General features: G+C 38.3%; 1 pseudogene; it reads left to right on the plus strand.

Annotated features, from left to right (window-relative positions):
• Positions 1–4,088: 4,088 nt before the first annotated feature.
• Positions 4,089–5,329, plus strand: LOC128110483 (nucleophosmin-like; annotated as a pseudogene).
• The last annotated feature ends 11,223 nt before the right edge of the window (positions 5,330–16,552 follow it).

Consider the following 16,552-nt stretch of genomic DNA (forward strand, 5'->3'; position numbering starts at 1 on the left):
GAAACTTGGGGCCTATGCAGGATCGCTTGGCTCGGCCTGGGAGGAGGGGACTGGACCTACCTGGACTGAGTCTACCAGGTTGATCTCAGTCCACAGGGAAGGCTTTGCCCTGGAGGAGGTGGAAATGGGGGTGGGCTGGGGGGAAGGTGAGGGGGGCAGGAGGGGGGAGAACAAGGGAATCCGTGGCTGATATGTAGAACTGAATTGTATTGCAAAATAAAAAAAAATTAAATAAAAAAAATTTTAATTTTACATACCAACCCCTGTTACCCCTCCCTCCCCTTCTCCTGTTCCTCCTACTTCCCCCATCCTACCTCCATCCCCTCCTCATAGCGGGTAAGGCTTCCCTTGGGTAGTCAACACAGGCCGGCATACCAAGTTGGGGCCAGACCAAGCCCCTCCCCCATGCATCACAGCTGAGTAAGGCATAGCACCATAGGGAATGGGCTCTAAACAGTCAGTTCATGTACCCAGGATAAGTCTTGGTCCCATTGCCAGGGGACCCACAAACACATCAAGCCACGCAACTGTCACCCACATTCAGAAGGGCTAGTACGGTCCCATAGGCTCCCTAGCTGTCAGTCCAGAGTCTGTGAGCTCCCATTAGCTTGGGTCAGCTATCTCTGTGGGTTTTTCCATCATGATCCTGACCTCCATTGCTCCTATAATCCTTCCTCCCTCTCTTCAACTGAATTCCAGGAGCTTGGCCAAATGCTTGGCTGTGGGTCTCTGCATCTAGCAATGGTGTACTCAGATTGGTGTCTACCCTAATTGTCATTATAGAACCTATCTATATCCAGTGACTAATGGAAGCAGATGCAGAGGAACTAATGTTTTATTCACATAGCACAGTATATGAACAATAGAAAGTCACAGCTCTATTGCTGCTGTTACTATTGGAAGAGGAAGGAAGAAGGAACAGAAGAGAAAAATGCTTGTCATTGTGTGAATTGGAGTAAGCTGCTTCTTCAGAGACTCAACCATGCTCTAGTCTTGCTACAGAGGCTCTTGCTGGCATTCGATTAGACAAACACACTTCCTTTTTAGGTGCAGTAACAGTACGCTGGCCAAGTATAAAAAAATCTTTTCCCGTTAAAGAACACATAACTAAGTCGTATTTAATTAAGTTAACCTTTTTCTAACATCTCAAAAATGTGTAATTACCAAGCATTTATATATCAATTACTACAGTGTGTAGAGGAATACTGTGAAAATTTTATAATCATATATGGGATTTGGATGCCTCTAAAAGACCAAGGAACCATAAGACATTCCACAGAGAGGAGTAGATTTTTCCTTGTGCTCATAATCATGAAATTAATGAGTCTATTTTAAAACACATTAAAGTTTAAAACAAAAATCAAATTTAAAATATATATACTTCAATTTGGCCATAAAATGAAAGAGTTCAAAAAAATAGTTGAATATGGGTAAGGCTATGAATAGATACTTTCATGCAAATGGACAGTAACAACATTGTGAATAGTAAGGGGAAGACAAATTAAAGCTATAATATGATTTTACTACACACACTAGATAGCTAAAATTTAAAACATCCACAACACCAAATGTTTGGGAGGATATGGAGTTGGTGGATTATCACATATTGGTGAGAATTTAAAATGATTTATGTGCTTTAGTAAAAGGTCAGGATGCACTTAGGATGTAGATTACTTAGTAGATAGAGTGCATGTCTATCATGCAGATCCTGGGTTCCATCCTCAGTACCACTAAGGTATGACAATGCATGACTCTAATCCTAGCATCCAGGAGGTGGAGGCAGGAGGATCAGAGGGTCAATATCATTTTCTGCTGCATACAGAGTTTGAGGCCAGCTTGGGATATGTGATGCATTGTCTCAAGGGAAAAATCTGGAACATTCTTACCAAAGTAAACATGTATTTAGCCTATGATATACAATTCCAATTTCTCTACTTTAAAAATGTTAATGATAAAATGTTCCCAACAAAAAGGTTTGGTAACACATTTATAATAACATTGTTCGTGACATACAAAATTAAAGCAGTCTAGATATAAAAAACTTACGTGTTAATAAAATAGAATTTCAGACAACAATTGGGAAAAAAAATCTAATACCCAAATGACGAGAGCGCATCTCAAAGCACAATGCTTTGCAAGTGAAGACTTACAGAAAAGTGGGCATACCGTGATGCTATTGACACTGTGTTCTAGAAAAAGCAATAGCAAACAAAGCAAGACCAGTTATTAGCTCTGTGTATAGGAAGGATGGAAATGGCTGAGGGAAGGCATGGGGAAAATCATCTAGGACAAAAGCACTGTCCTGGATCTTATTTGCTGATGTACAATTAAGACCTGTGCATTAGAGTTTATGTAACACAACAAAATGAAGACTGTAATAAGCACTGGACTCTTATCTCCTAACATGCATACTGATGGGTATAGGGAGACGTGGACTAACGTCTGCAATTTATTTTGAAATGTATTAAAAATTAGATGGTTTAGTAGATATTTATAATTCTATATGATATATGAGACATATATATCTCAGTATATATCAATGGGAGCATACACAACACACACACACACGTACGTATGATAAAGCAAGTAATACTAAAACATCAGTTAAAGAGCTCTGGAAGTGAGTATATAGATGCTCACACTGGCATTTGGGGGGCTTATTACATGCTCGACTTTATCATGGTACAATACCCGCCAAAACGGTATTGTAAATTGTAGCACGAATCTCTAAAAGGTCTTATTAATAAAAACAAACCCATAGCCAGGTATTAGGATGAATGCTGGAAGATCAGAGAAACAGAACAAGCCACATCCAACCTCACTTTGCCAATTCCCCAGCTGATCTTGTTTCCTCAAACTGGAAGCCTCTGAGTCCTCATCTGAATGAATCTCAGCTGAACTGCTGCTCAAAAGCCTAAAAGCTTAACCAGGCTCTAGTTCTTGGTCCTCATGCCTTAAATACCTTTCTGCTTCCTGCCATCACTTCCTGGGATTAAAGGTGTGTGTCTCCACACCTAGTTGTTTCCACTGTGCCTTGGAATCACAGAGATCCAAATGGAGCTCTGCCACCAGAATGCTAGGATTAAAGGTGTGTGTGCCACCATAGTCTGGCCTCTATGTCTATCTAGTGGCTGTTCTGTTCTCTGACCCCCAATAAGTTTATTAAGGTGCACAATATATTGGGGGACACAATATCACCACAGTAAACAGTTTCAGTTTCATTCTTATTTATATTAAAAACCAAATGACAAATTCCATGTTATTGGTGGTAAATCACCATAAATTCATCTATATGTACTTTTACAGTAAATTACATTTTAAAGGAAGAAACAAAATATATTTTTTTTGAAGCTTAAACTAGGACACAGATACTTCACATAGTATATGGTCAATGAAACTAATACATTAACTGAAGAGGAAAAATAATTTTCTGGTTCTTAAAACCTTCCAAATAGTAGCCCAACTTTCTCTTTGCCAGTACATATTATTCTTTATCCAGTAAGTATAAGTACAGACCAGAGACAAGTTAAGAAAGTCAACTTCAAAGTTATTACCACTAATTAACACTAAATTTTTAATGACTATGTGAGTGGGATTCTCACATAAAATTATTTTTACAAAATTACAAAGTTGATATTTTCCTTATATAATGTAAGAATCTATATAACAGCCAAGAGATAATAAAACCTCATAGATGGTGCCAAAATTGTATCTAATATGGAAAAAAATTGATCTTCATTTTGTGCTAGCATGCTAATTTTTCTGTGAATTTGCACTCCGATTAATACCTATGGGGGAATCAAAATTTAGTTTTATTGTTTTGGGGCCCATATTACAAGACTGAAAAGATAAATTAGAAGATCCAGCATCCTATATTCAGAAAATAGAGGGCAGAATTAAATGCAACAAGACTATCAGATCACACACAATAAAAATCATTTATTGACAAGTTCACAATTTACATCAAAAAGGTTCAATATGACTGTTTATTGAGAGAAGGATAAATTTTGGGCTTTTTTCTTCTTACTCACTAGCTCAAGGAGCCACGATGAGAAGAATATTTAAAAAAATGGACATGTTTCGCCCTGGCGTGATTCCGTCCTGCGTGTCTGTTCTGAGGAGCAGAAGGCAGTTTCCTCCGTCCGACTTCTCTCACACCGAAGTGCGCGCCTCCACCTCATGGAAGACTCGATGGACATGGACATGAGCCCTCTCAGGCCTCAGAACTACCTTTTCGGTTGTGAACTAAAGCTGACAAGGATTATCACTTTAAGGTGGATAATGATGAGAATGAGCACCAGTTATCACTAAGAACGGTTAGTTTAGGGGCAGGGGCAAAAGACGAATTACACATCGTAGAGGCAGAAGCAATGAACTATGAAGGCAGTCCAATTAAAGTAACCCTGGCAACTTTGAAAATGTCTGTACAACCAACAGTTTCTCTTGGGGGCTTTGAAATTACACGACCTGTGGTCTTAAGGCTGAAGTGTGGGTCAGAGCCTGTGCACATTAGTGGACAGCACCTAGTAGCTGTAGAGGAAGATGCAGAGTCAGAAGATGAAGATGAGGAGGATGTAAAACTCTTAAGTATGTCTGGAAAATGATCTGCTCCTGGGGGTGGTAACAAGGTTCCGCAGAAAAAAGTAAAACTTGACGAGGATGATGAGGATGACGACGAAGATGATGAGGATGATGAAGATGATGATGGTGATGATTTTGATGATGAGAAAGCTGAAGAAAAAGTTCCAGTGAAGAAATCTGTACGAGATACCCCAGCCAAAAATGCACAAAAATCAATCCAAAATGGAAAAGACTTAAAACCATCAACACCAAGATCAAAGGGTCAAGAGTCTTTCAAAAAACAGGAAAAAACTCCTAAAACACCAAAAGGACCTAGTTCTGTAGACGACATTAAGGCAAAAATGCAAGCAAGTATAGAAAAAGGTGGTTCTCTTCCCAAAGTGGAAGCCAAGTTCATTAATTATGTGAAGAATTGCTTCCGGATGACTGACCAGGAGGCTATTCAAGATCTCTGGCAGTGGAGAAAGTCTCTTTAAGAAAATGGTTTAAACAGTTTGAAATAATTCCGTCTTACTTAATTTCTGTAACAGTTGATATATCCGGCTGTCCTTTTTATAATGCAAAGTGAGAACTTTCCCTACTGTGTTTGATAAATGTTGTCCAGGTTCCATTGCCAAGAATGTGTTGTCTAAAATGCCTGTTTAGTTTTCAAGGATGGAACTCCACCCTTTACTTAGTTTTAAGTATGTATGGAATGTTATGATAGGACATAGTAATAGTGGTGGTCAGATGTGGAAATGGTAGGGAGACAAATATACATAAATAATAATAAACTCAGTATTTTAATAAAGTAAAAAAAAATGGACATGTTTCTTTACTAACAGCATTTCCTCGTTTTCCAAAATAATTGCACAAGTTGATTTCTGCATGAGCCATGCACTAGTTTTTCTCAAAGTGACCAAATGGCATATAAGTGGTTCTCAACCTTCCTTATACTGTCACCCTTTAGCACAGTTCCTCATGTGGTGGTGACCCCAACCACAAAATTACTTTGTTTCTACTTTATGACTGTAATTTTGCTACTGTTGTGAATTGTGATGTAAATATCTGATATGCAGGATATCCGATGTGACCCCTAGATGGGTCGTGACCCACAGGTTGAGAACCACTGCCATAGATTGGTTTCTTTTCAACACATTGCCCAAAACTTAGGTGTGGCCAAGTTAAACAGGACTTATCGCTCTGGCATAGAGCAGGAGTCACATCTCTTGGAGATAGACCAGAAGAAAAACTGTGACAGCTGGCCAAAAATATGCCAGCTTTTAAGTTTCTGCTCAAATGGCTCACATACAACACACAGAGAACAACAGAGGTCTCAAAAGCAAAAGGCCAACATAAAGCCCAAGCAGTAATGGGCAGCCACGAGCCTTGAAATCAAACAATTTTGTTAGGTTAGGGGGAAAGCACAGAAAGGGAAATTCTACTTTTAAAAATGTCTATTTTTTCATATTTCTGTCCTAACTCTGTGAGAATGTCAGTACTCATATATATATATATATATATATATATATATATATATATATATATATATATATATTGATTTTGCACTAGAATGATAATTTCACTGTGAACTTCATTCTCTCTAATGCCTGTGAGGGGATCAAAATTCTGTGTTCCTAGTTACTTTAGGATCCAGATTATAAAACTGAAAAGAGAAATTAGAAGATCCAGGTGCTTCAAGGAACAGTAAACATCTTCTAGTTCCATGTAGCGTTGATCAAAAGACATCACCACAGTGGAGGCAGAAAGGACAAAGAAACAAAGCCGAGATTAAAAATAAACAGGCACAGGACATCTGAGGCACGAGTATGCAAGCCAAAGACACAGTAAGTGCACGGAAGAGGTGTCATTACAACAAGCTTTGGTGATCTCCACTAAAGTAAAGTGTTGTGAAAAACAGGTCAAAACTTGCAAGACAATGAGCTTAATTGACAGCTGGAAGGATGACGTCATGTGACTGAACTGTGTAAAATAAAGCTTGCAAAAAACAATGTAGGTGAAAAATCACCTGACAAAAAGGCTATCAAAAGGAAAATACTAGGTCAGGGAATGTGTCTCAGGAAAAAAAAATATTACAATAGCAATTATTCTGTTTACTTAGAAAAATATAAACGTAAGTACTTGTTTTGCTGGTTTTAATAAAAATTTTAACAGCAAAATGTTCATCAGGTTTGATACTAAATTTTCAGTTTTCCCAGCAAAGAATTCAAACACAATAAAATGAAAAAGTGTATGTCTAAAATGTTAGCAGATTGGCAGCCTCCTCAACCCTGATTATTATTGTGACTTATTATATGGACACAAATGAGGGGGCAATGTGGAAGGAGCTGAAAGAAGAAAAGGGACATGAGGAATTTATATAATTGCATTTTAATTAAAATGTGTAAAAATAAAAGAAACAGCAGATTAAATGAATTCCATTCCTGATCAACAGATAGAAGTCTTTCAAGACTATTTAATAATCAAGAAATAAAATGCAACCACATCATTTTGTTATAGAAACAACCACAAAAAAAAGATTAAAACATAATCAAAAGATGCTGGATAAGGGACTGGAAAGGAAGATTCTGAAGGCACTTTACCAATCGAATGTTATGCCATTTTGGACACTTTAAATTTGCATCTCCTTATACATATATGCCTTTTCAAACAAAACAATTTAAGGTAACATTAAACGGAACCATTGGATTTCTTATTATGCTTGAACAGAATTAATGTTTACATTAAGTAAAGCAGAGTCTTATCAATACCCCATACAGTCCCTTAAACAAAGTATCAAAGTACAATCTGAAATTCAGTCCAATGAAAATCAACATGCCTGTATCCAAAGGCTTTCTCCAGTCACATATCAAGTCTTCCCTTTTACCTTGCCTCACAGCAGGGTAGAAGCCAGACTCCCTGTCCCAGTTCTAACAGTCACCTCATCTGGGATGATGTTCTCTTCATTTCCTCTGCTATATTTAGATGATACCTTTTCATTTTCCCCTAATTGTCTCGTTTTGCATCATTCCCACCTTCATAAGCCACTTCAAATCATTTCAGAAGTAGGCACAATGTAAATCCTAAGTAGCAGGAGTTTTCAAAAGTTCTACAATTTTAAAAACTTTTCAGAAACTCTCCAGTGACCTAAATGCAGCCTTTCCAAATCACATGTGGTGGCAGGTCTCTAATCTCAGCCTTGAGAAGACAGAGGCAGGAAGAGCGCCCTAAATATGTGGTAAAATTAATCTACATGTTCCAGGTCAGCGAAGGTTACACAGTAAGACTCATCTCAAAAATCCAAAAGTAAATAAGTAAATAAATTATCTTGAAGTTTAAATTTTTCATAAGAGAAATTTTGCAAAATAAATAGAGGAATAAGTAATGATAGCATCACAATTAAAAGCACACTGTGAATAACTGAAGGAAAACCTACAGAAAATGTAACTTATACTAGAATGAACAGTTTCTACTCAGGTATACGCCTACAGAGGCATTTTTTAAATTTCATTTCTAAGACCCAGTTTTTACCATCAAGTTTAAGTACACTTGGGGTTATCTCTTTTGTTATTAACCCTCTGTAGCCTCAATACCAAGCTGACTTAATTCTTTCATTGATTTCTGCTAGGGTAGCAGAGATGTTGTAATTATCCTTCAGGTCATTTGTCTTTAATTACCTTGTGATGCTTCCATTACAAGTTTAGTAGAAAAAGTTTTTCCCTTTAAGTTTTAAAAGGAGGGGGTTTTAGGTCCTACTTTTCTAAGTTATTAATTAATTATCAGGTCTGATTAATCTAACAGGAAAATATTAAGTTCTATCCATAGATAACTGTTACTTCTGAACTTGCTACCAATATCATTTTTCTGAGAACGTAAGATTTTCATTCCCTGTGTTATATCTAAAAATAAACTAAATTTGCTGAACTTGAGAAAAACTCTTTGACTAGAACCATTCCAGTCTTTTCAGGCAGGCAAGAAAAACACTTCCTGTGTAGACATGTGGAACTTTGACATGTGCTGGTACTAAAAACTTAAATATGCCTGTTTTAGCTGTTTCTTGTTGTGATGATAAAATACTTGGAGAAAGGCTATTTAATGGAGAAAGGGTTTGTTTTAGCTCTCAGTCCCAGGGTAAAGTTCATCATAGCCGTGAAGTCCCAGCAGGGACAGCATGAGGGAATTGATCATACCACAGCCATGTGGACACAGAGCAATGAATATTCACATGCTCGCTCAGCTTTCTTCTCCACTCACACTGTTAAGAACCCCTGGCTAAGAAACAGCGCCATCTTCAGTGGGAAGTTGTTCCACTTCAGTTGATGGAATCAAGATAATCCCACACAGACATGCTCAAAGGCCAACCTGACTTAGAAAATCCTTCGCTGGGACTCTTCCCGGGTGATTCTAGATGTGTCAAGTTGACAATTAAAACTAACTTACAGTAATCAACACTGTATTTCTTCTGAAATTCTCAAAAGTGTTCATACAAAACCCAACCAGACTCTGCAGTCATACAGTTTCATCGTTGCTGAGAATACTGACTCATCCTAAAAAAAAGTCCATCATTCCTAAGTCCAACTTTTAAGTAATGTATTATAATCTATTGTTTGAAGTAATAGTTGTTAAGAAAAAAACTAAAAAATGCAACCAAGAGTATTCATACATGTATGTTCCATTATCTTCACATAAATATCTCAGAATATCCAAACAATATTTAATGTTTTATGCCATTACATTGTTTTTCTATCGCATTATGTGACTCAGTATGTAAACACACAGACGTAAGGATTTATTAGAGTGGCTAATAGGCATGTTCTAGTAGTGCAACAATGGCAGTCTCCTGACAGAAAGGCCAAGGATCATGTAGCTGTTCAGTCCACGAGACTGGATGTCTCAGCAGTCCCAGTTTGGTGCTGGAATTCCAGGGAAACACTAGAGATGCCAGTTTTCAGTCCACAGCAGAATCCCGAAGTAGATTCTAGCACCAGTGAAGGAGGTGGGTCAAGATAGGTGGGATTGCCAGTGAGAGTGAGGGCAAGCAGACAGGAAGCCTAAGCTTCCTTCTTCCACATCCTTTTGTGTGGGATGCCACCAGAAACTGTGCCCAGATTTAGGGTTGATCTTCCTACCTCAACTGATCCAGATTTGGAGTGGGTCTTTCACCTCACCTAATCCAAACAAAAGATATCCCACATAGGTGTGCTCAACTTGCTTGAGTTTTAGTTACTTTTAAATGTAGTCAAGTTGACAATCAAGGTTAGTTATCGCAACATCTTACAAAGAAGTTACTTTAATTTTTATAAAAACAACTGGTAGTTGTTTTGAGTTGACTGATAACAAATAAGTTATCAATTGCTCTAAAACTTGCAATGTAGAAGAAATGATATTGAAAGTTATCAGTTGTTCCTCATCATTTTCCCTTCTGGCTGTAACTTCCGGTTTAACCTCAGCCAATGATCAGCAGTCAATTTTTATCTGAAGTAGAATAAAGCCTAACCTAAAATTCTGATATTAGTATTGGTTTTAGTTATTTTGCAACTCATATTTTTCTTTAATTTGAGGTTTTTAAGAAATTTCTAGCCCAAATTAAACTGCTGCCACATCCTCCCAAAAACACATGGTCAAGACTATCACAGCAATATCCTGGTACACAGCAACAACCTGGTACCAGTTTATGTCTTTCGGTTTCTATTGCTGTGATAAAACATAATGATCAAAAGCAACTCAGGAAGGAAAGGGTTTATTTCATTTTAAAACTCTCAAGTCATATTTCATCATTGAAAGAATTCAGGGCAGGAACTCAAGTTAGGAATCTGGAGGCAGAAGCTGATTCAGAGGCCAGGGAAGAATGCTACTTACTTTCTTGCTTCTCATGGTTTGCTTAGCTTGATTTCTTATAACATCCAGGACCACCCCCGTGGGTATTCAGGCAGCTTCACCTAACTGATCTTTCACTATAAATCAGTTGTATATCATTAACCCTCTGAAGCCTTGAGAAGTTGTTCTGGGCAGTTAAACCCAAATAGGCACTGGGAGGCAAATAGGTGGCCTCATTAACACACTCTTGGCCCTAAAAGGCAACCAGACACTGTGCTCTAAATGGATCTGCCCAGAATACTGAGAATCATCTGGACAGTCTTTTTTCCAGACAGGCTGGCCTCTTGAGATTCCATAAAGGTACACACACACACACACACACACACACACACACACACACACACGCACACACGCACACACGCACACACGCACACACGCACACACGCACACACGCACACGCACACACGCACACACGCACACACGCACACACACCCTGTGTATTGATGGCTGTTCATTCCTGGCCTTTTTGTATGTTTTAGACTTCAGCTACTGATAGATTCCATATTCCTACTAGCACTCATACTGTGCTACAGTTTAATAGGCCAAGCAATACAACCTAACATACATATAACCCAAAGAATTTCATCTGATTCTTGCCTCCGATATTGTGGTAGCCGTGTCTTGCATACATAGACTTGAAAAAGTGACTTTCCTTCAACATGAATCATATCAACTGATAGATACCCTGTACCTACCTATAGTTGAGTGCATGATTTGTAGATCACACACACACAGAAAAAAAAAAAAAAACAACTGTTATATCTAAGAAAGCTAATTCTAGCAGAGGAAGCAATAGCCTAACTCAATGAAATGTAAAATACTGGGAATACACAATCATCACTGATGATAACATCCAAAGAAACCTCATGGAAATTACACTCTTAACATAGAAGTCAGAGATGACATATTCTCCACAATTTATGCCCTAAGGCACGTCTTTAGTAGAGTGTTTCACTTTGAATGCCACCCCATAAAACTGGGTAGAGACAACTGGTCTGCCAGATGTCCAGCTACCACTTTGGGAAAAGAGATAAGTCTATGTAATGCCAACAAAGAAACATAGTAACTATCTACCAATGGACCGCAAATGAAAGGAAACCAATGGATGCCTGTAAAAGAATTCAAAACCATTTTTTATTTAAAAAAAAAAAAACAAGTTTTATGACTTTTCCATAAATGTATGTAAAATGTTCAGGTCATATTCCTTTCCTAGTATCCTCTGTTATTTCCCAGACCCCTTCTTGTTGATATCTTCCATTTGGAGTAGTTTGTCTGTAGATGTAACCAACCGTCTTATTAAATAAGAAACAGAGCTGATTCAGAGAAGAAAGCGAAGAGGTCAGAGCTAAGAGCCTTACCCTTCCTGCTTCAGGGATCCTCTTCAGCCAAGAGAGCTCTCCGAAAGGGAGCTACTTCCTGTGTGTTTGTCTTTATAGTCTTTCTGTTCTGCCTTCTCATTGGTTGTAAACCCAAACACATGACTGCCTCGTCACTGCCTGTCTGCACAGACCTCCAGGTCTTCTATGGTTGGGATTGAGATTAAAGGTGTGTGTCTCCAATGGTGGCTGTATCCTTTTACACACAAAGATCTACCTAGCTCTGTCTACCAAGTGCTGGGATTAAAGACGTGCGCCACCACCGCCACGCTCTTGCTATGGTTCTAATAGCTCTGACCCCTGGGCAACTTTATTTATTAACATACAATTAAAATCACATTTCAGTACAAATAAAATACCACCATATTTGTCTTCTACTTTCATGTCTTTTTTTCTGTCTAGATTATGCATATTATAAAATACATATGATACGGCCGGGCGGTGGTGGCGCACGCCTTTAATCCCAGCACTCGGGAGGCAGAGCCAGGCGGATCTCTGTGAGTTCAAGGCCAGCCTGGGCTACCAAGTGAGTCCCAGGAAAGGCGCAAAGCTACACAGAGAAACCCTGTCTCGAAAAACAAAAAAACAAAAACAAACAAAAAAAAAATACATATGATATGTAACATTCCAAACCTGGTTTATTCACTTAACATGATAAGAAAAACCCAAGATAAAAAGAATACAATGAAATTAGGAAACAATTCAAAATTGAACTGCAAAGAGCTAGAGATCATCAAAAATCACTAAACAAATAACTAAAAAATGAAATTAAAAAATATGGTTTGAAAGCCTCGAGAACAGATTAGGTTAATACTAGAAGAATTTCTGAATTTAAAGACTTAAGAAAAACTAAGACAGAAATAAATAAAAAGAAAAATATGGCTTCTGAGACATGTAGCAAACATTTGCAATGTGACTATAGTAAAAGCTTGAAAAATGGGAAAAGGCATATAAAATGAAGTAATAGGTTAAAACTTTCCAACTCTTGGGAATGTCTGAACATTTAGGTATAACTTCTCAAAATGTCACTGTACCATAAGACTCTTGGGAAGAGAGGACACCATGGAATGGACATCTTCTATAGGACATTGTAGCATTATGGCTTCCCCAGAAGTTCAAGAGTTCAAGAGTCCTGGGAGGGCTGAAAGCTTTTTCCAGAGGAAAATAATTCTTTAGCATGTCTTTAACATTATAATAGACTTCTGGAGCTCTCTTAATTATACTTTATCCACTGAGTGAAGGCTTTCCTGGGTCAGGGTTGATCTTCACTAGAGAGACGGAATAAATGATACCACAAGATATACTTCCCTACTTTGTATGACCACTGTTTATCTCCATGAGCCAACATATCCTAAGTACAGCTTGGGGATTTGCCTCAAATGCTCCAGTAGATTTTGGTGAGATTTTTGTTTATTTTGCGTTTTTTTCAGATGTGGTTATTCTTTGTTTATTTGTTTGTTTCTGTTTTTAAGAGGGAGTATACTAGACTGTTGTATTCATCTTGATGATGTAACTTCTTCAATTGTAAGACTTTTAACTATCTCCACTCACCACAAAAATGCAATTTACGAAATCATGTTAATACTCCCATTTCCATGTCTTAACTGTTGTGTAGTCTTATAAAAGTTCTTTAATCTCCTAGTGCCTCAGTTTCCTTATTTGCAAAATTGGAATAATACTGGTACCTGTCTCCTAAATTACAAAGAGGATTGAGTTAATAAAGCACTGCAAAAATATTTAGAAGTAGAAAGCACCACGGTAGCTTTATTGTTTTCCATCTTATTCATGGTATTAGGAGCTCTTGATTGATTGTAGAATATTTGTAATAAATCCTGGTATCAAATGGATTTCACTAGACAAATAGCTTAAATTCTCCTTAAAGAGTAGATAAGTGAGAAGTGTTTGTTAATAGAATTCTAAGTTTTGATTACTCTTATCTCTCTTTGTATCAGTCTTATGAAAAGCAACAAGGCACTCTATTTCTAACTTTTTGAGATTTTTAATGGTAGATGCCCTAGGCCAGAAATGTCAAATTGAAGTGCCATGGTGAATGTGCCCCATCCAAAGTGCACAACATGATCCTAGTGCATTTGACTTGGAGTTTCAAGTAGACAACTCTCAGTACCTTTTAAAAAGTAGTAAAACTGTCCACTGAGTTGTAGTTTGCCTAGTCAAACATTTCATGCAGTAAAATGTGGTCATAAAAGTTCAAAGTAATTAAGATTGAGAGCCAAAGCTCATCAATCTAAAAAGCAAACAACCAGAGACTGTTTTCTAGAATTTTGCTACATTTTTAAGGAAATATTCCATAGATGCTCTATTTGCAGTTTATGCTTCATGCTGCTAACTGTTGAAACTGAACAACTAACTGAAGTCCAACAATGACCAAAACCATAAATAAATAAAACTACTGTGAATTAGATGATGACTTTTTGTTAGCTTTTTATTCAATATTATTTACTTCTGCCTATTTTTGAAAACATACCAGCTATGTATTATAAACATTTTATTTTAATTCAAAAGTTTATCAAGGTAAATTTATCCTCCTATCATTTGATTTTTGAATAGGCCTGTTGATTGCAATCCTCTATTATCTTTCCTACATAAAGTGCTCTCATCGTTTATCTTCTAAAGGTCCCAGTGTTGATTTCTTTAAGGGAGAAGAAGACATTTGCCGTCAGTTGCATTAGTTGCTTTTCCGTTGCTCTGACTATACACCACTGACTTCTATAAGAACAGGTCCGTCAGGGTCGGGGAGCACGGCAGCTAACAACAGGTGTGACAGAAGGAACACAAAGCTAAGAGCTCACATCTTCAAACATGAGCATAAAGCAGAGAGAGAGAAAGCAAGTGGCATACAGCTTTTAACTCACAAAGCTTACCGCCAGTAACATACTCCACCCAACAAGGCCATGGCTCTAAAACCTTCCCTACACAGCATCACCAACTGGGGATCAAATGTTAAGAAAATCTAAACCTATGAGAGACATTCTAATTTAATCAGCTCCATCCAATTCCTTGGTCCCTATAGGCTCACGACCGTATCATAACTTTAAAAGTCCCCATAGTCTTTGATAGTCTCACCATCATTGCAAATTATAAACGATCTTCTAAGACTCAAGGCCGTCTCTTCCTGCAAAATCAAACAAACAGTTACACACTTCCAGCAATGGCACAGAATATACATGACCAGTTCAAAAGGGAGCAAAAACAAAATCCTGTAACTCTATGTCTGATATCAAAGGGCTTAGATGGCTCTGCCTCTCCAGCTTTGCTGCCTGAAACACACACCTCTCTTAGGCTGGTTCCATGCCCTATATGGCCCCCTCCTTGACAGATATCCCAATGCTCTGATATCTCCAATATATTTGGGTCTCCACTGAACCCCAGGTATCACTTCAAGCAATGACCTCTCAAAGCCTCATACCCTATCAGGGCCTTTGCAGAATGATTCCCCTCTCAAACTCTACCTGGCATCAGTAGTTTCCTTTAGCTGGGCAGAGAGATCACAAAAACCCTTCATTCTCGCATACCCCTTGCCTTAAAAACCAACACCACTTAACGACACTGCCAAGTTCTACTGTCAACTTGAGATGGATCCTGTGCCCCAACCTCCACCCTCAGAATCATAGTAGCAGTAGCTTTTTCACTCAGTTGCTTTCTAGGGTCTGAAGATTCCCTGGACATTCAGCTAAGTAGGTCTTGTCCTGAGGACATGCTGCATACATTCCAGGACAGAGCAGGCCTCCCCTTAATGTCATTCATCTCTTAAATAATTAGTCTTTCTTCCAACTCATGAACTGATTGCAATATCAGACTTCATAATGGTTTTTCTTCCTTCCAATCTGTACACTTTTCATTCCCTCCTGCCCTGCTTCCTCTTTCCCAATATAAACCCACATTCATATTCTCAGTAATAACTATAACACAGACTCAACATTTGGCTGTCTTGAAATTTCCTCCATCAAAGAAGTCAGTCTCTTCTGTTTCATTCAGCCCCACACAAGTTCTAAGGACGTGAGCAGAAACCAGCCATACTCTTTGCCAAATTATCACACTAATGCCTCTAGCCCAGTTGAGAGCATGAGAACCCCTGGAAATGAAGTTACAGATGGTTGTGAGCCACCACGTGGGTGTGTGCTAGGGTTCGAATGTTGTGGGATGTCTTTCTGTACTCTGGGAATATGTGTTGCTCTGACTGGTTGATAAATAAAGCTGTTTGGCCAATGGTGAGGCAGAATAAGGTTAGGTATTATGTTCCAACTGGAGAGAGAGGAGAAAAAAGGAGAGTGGGGCAGATGCTGGCTGCCAGCCCCTGCCGGGAGAAGCAAGATGTGAAAATATCGGTAAGCCATGAAGCCACGTGGCAATGCACAGATTAATAGAAATGGGCTGAGTGAAATGGTAAGAGCTAGCTAGTGAGAAGCAAGAAGCCATAGGCCATACGGTTGTGATTAATATTAAGTCTCTGAGTGATTATTTTATAAGTGGCTGCAGGACCATGAGCCGCATGGGACTAGAGAATTTCCAGCTACATTCCAACTCAGGTCCATTGGAAGAGCAACCTGTTCTCTTAACCCCCAGCACCCACATAGCTTTCATTTCTATGAGTTATTAGATTCATAGATATTATTTTTTAGAATCCAAATCTCTCCATAGCGTCTCAAGGCTCTTGATTCAACAAAAAACTCAAGAGTCAGATACTGAGGTGAACGCTGAAAGATCAGAGAAACAGAACA

This window comes from Peromyscus californicus, unplaced genomic scaffold (assembly GCF_007827085.1).
Source record: "Peromyscus californicus insignis strain IS unplaced genomic scaffold, ASM782708v3 Scaffold_15__1_contigs__length_86483966, whole genome shotgun sequence".
NCBI classification, from domain to species: Eukaryota; Metazoa; Chordata; class Mammalia; order Rodentia; family Cricetidae; genus Peromyscus; species Peromyscus californicus.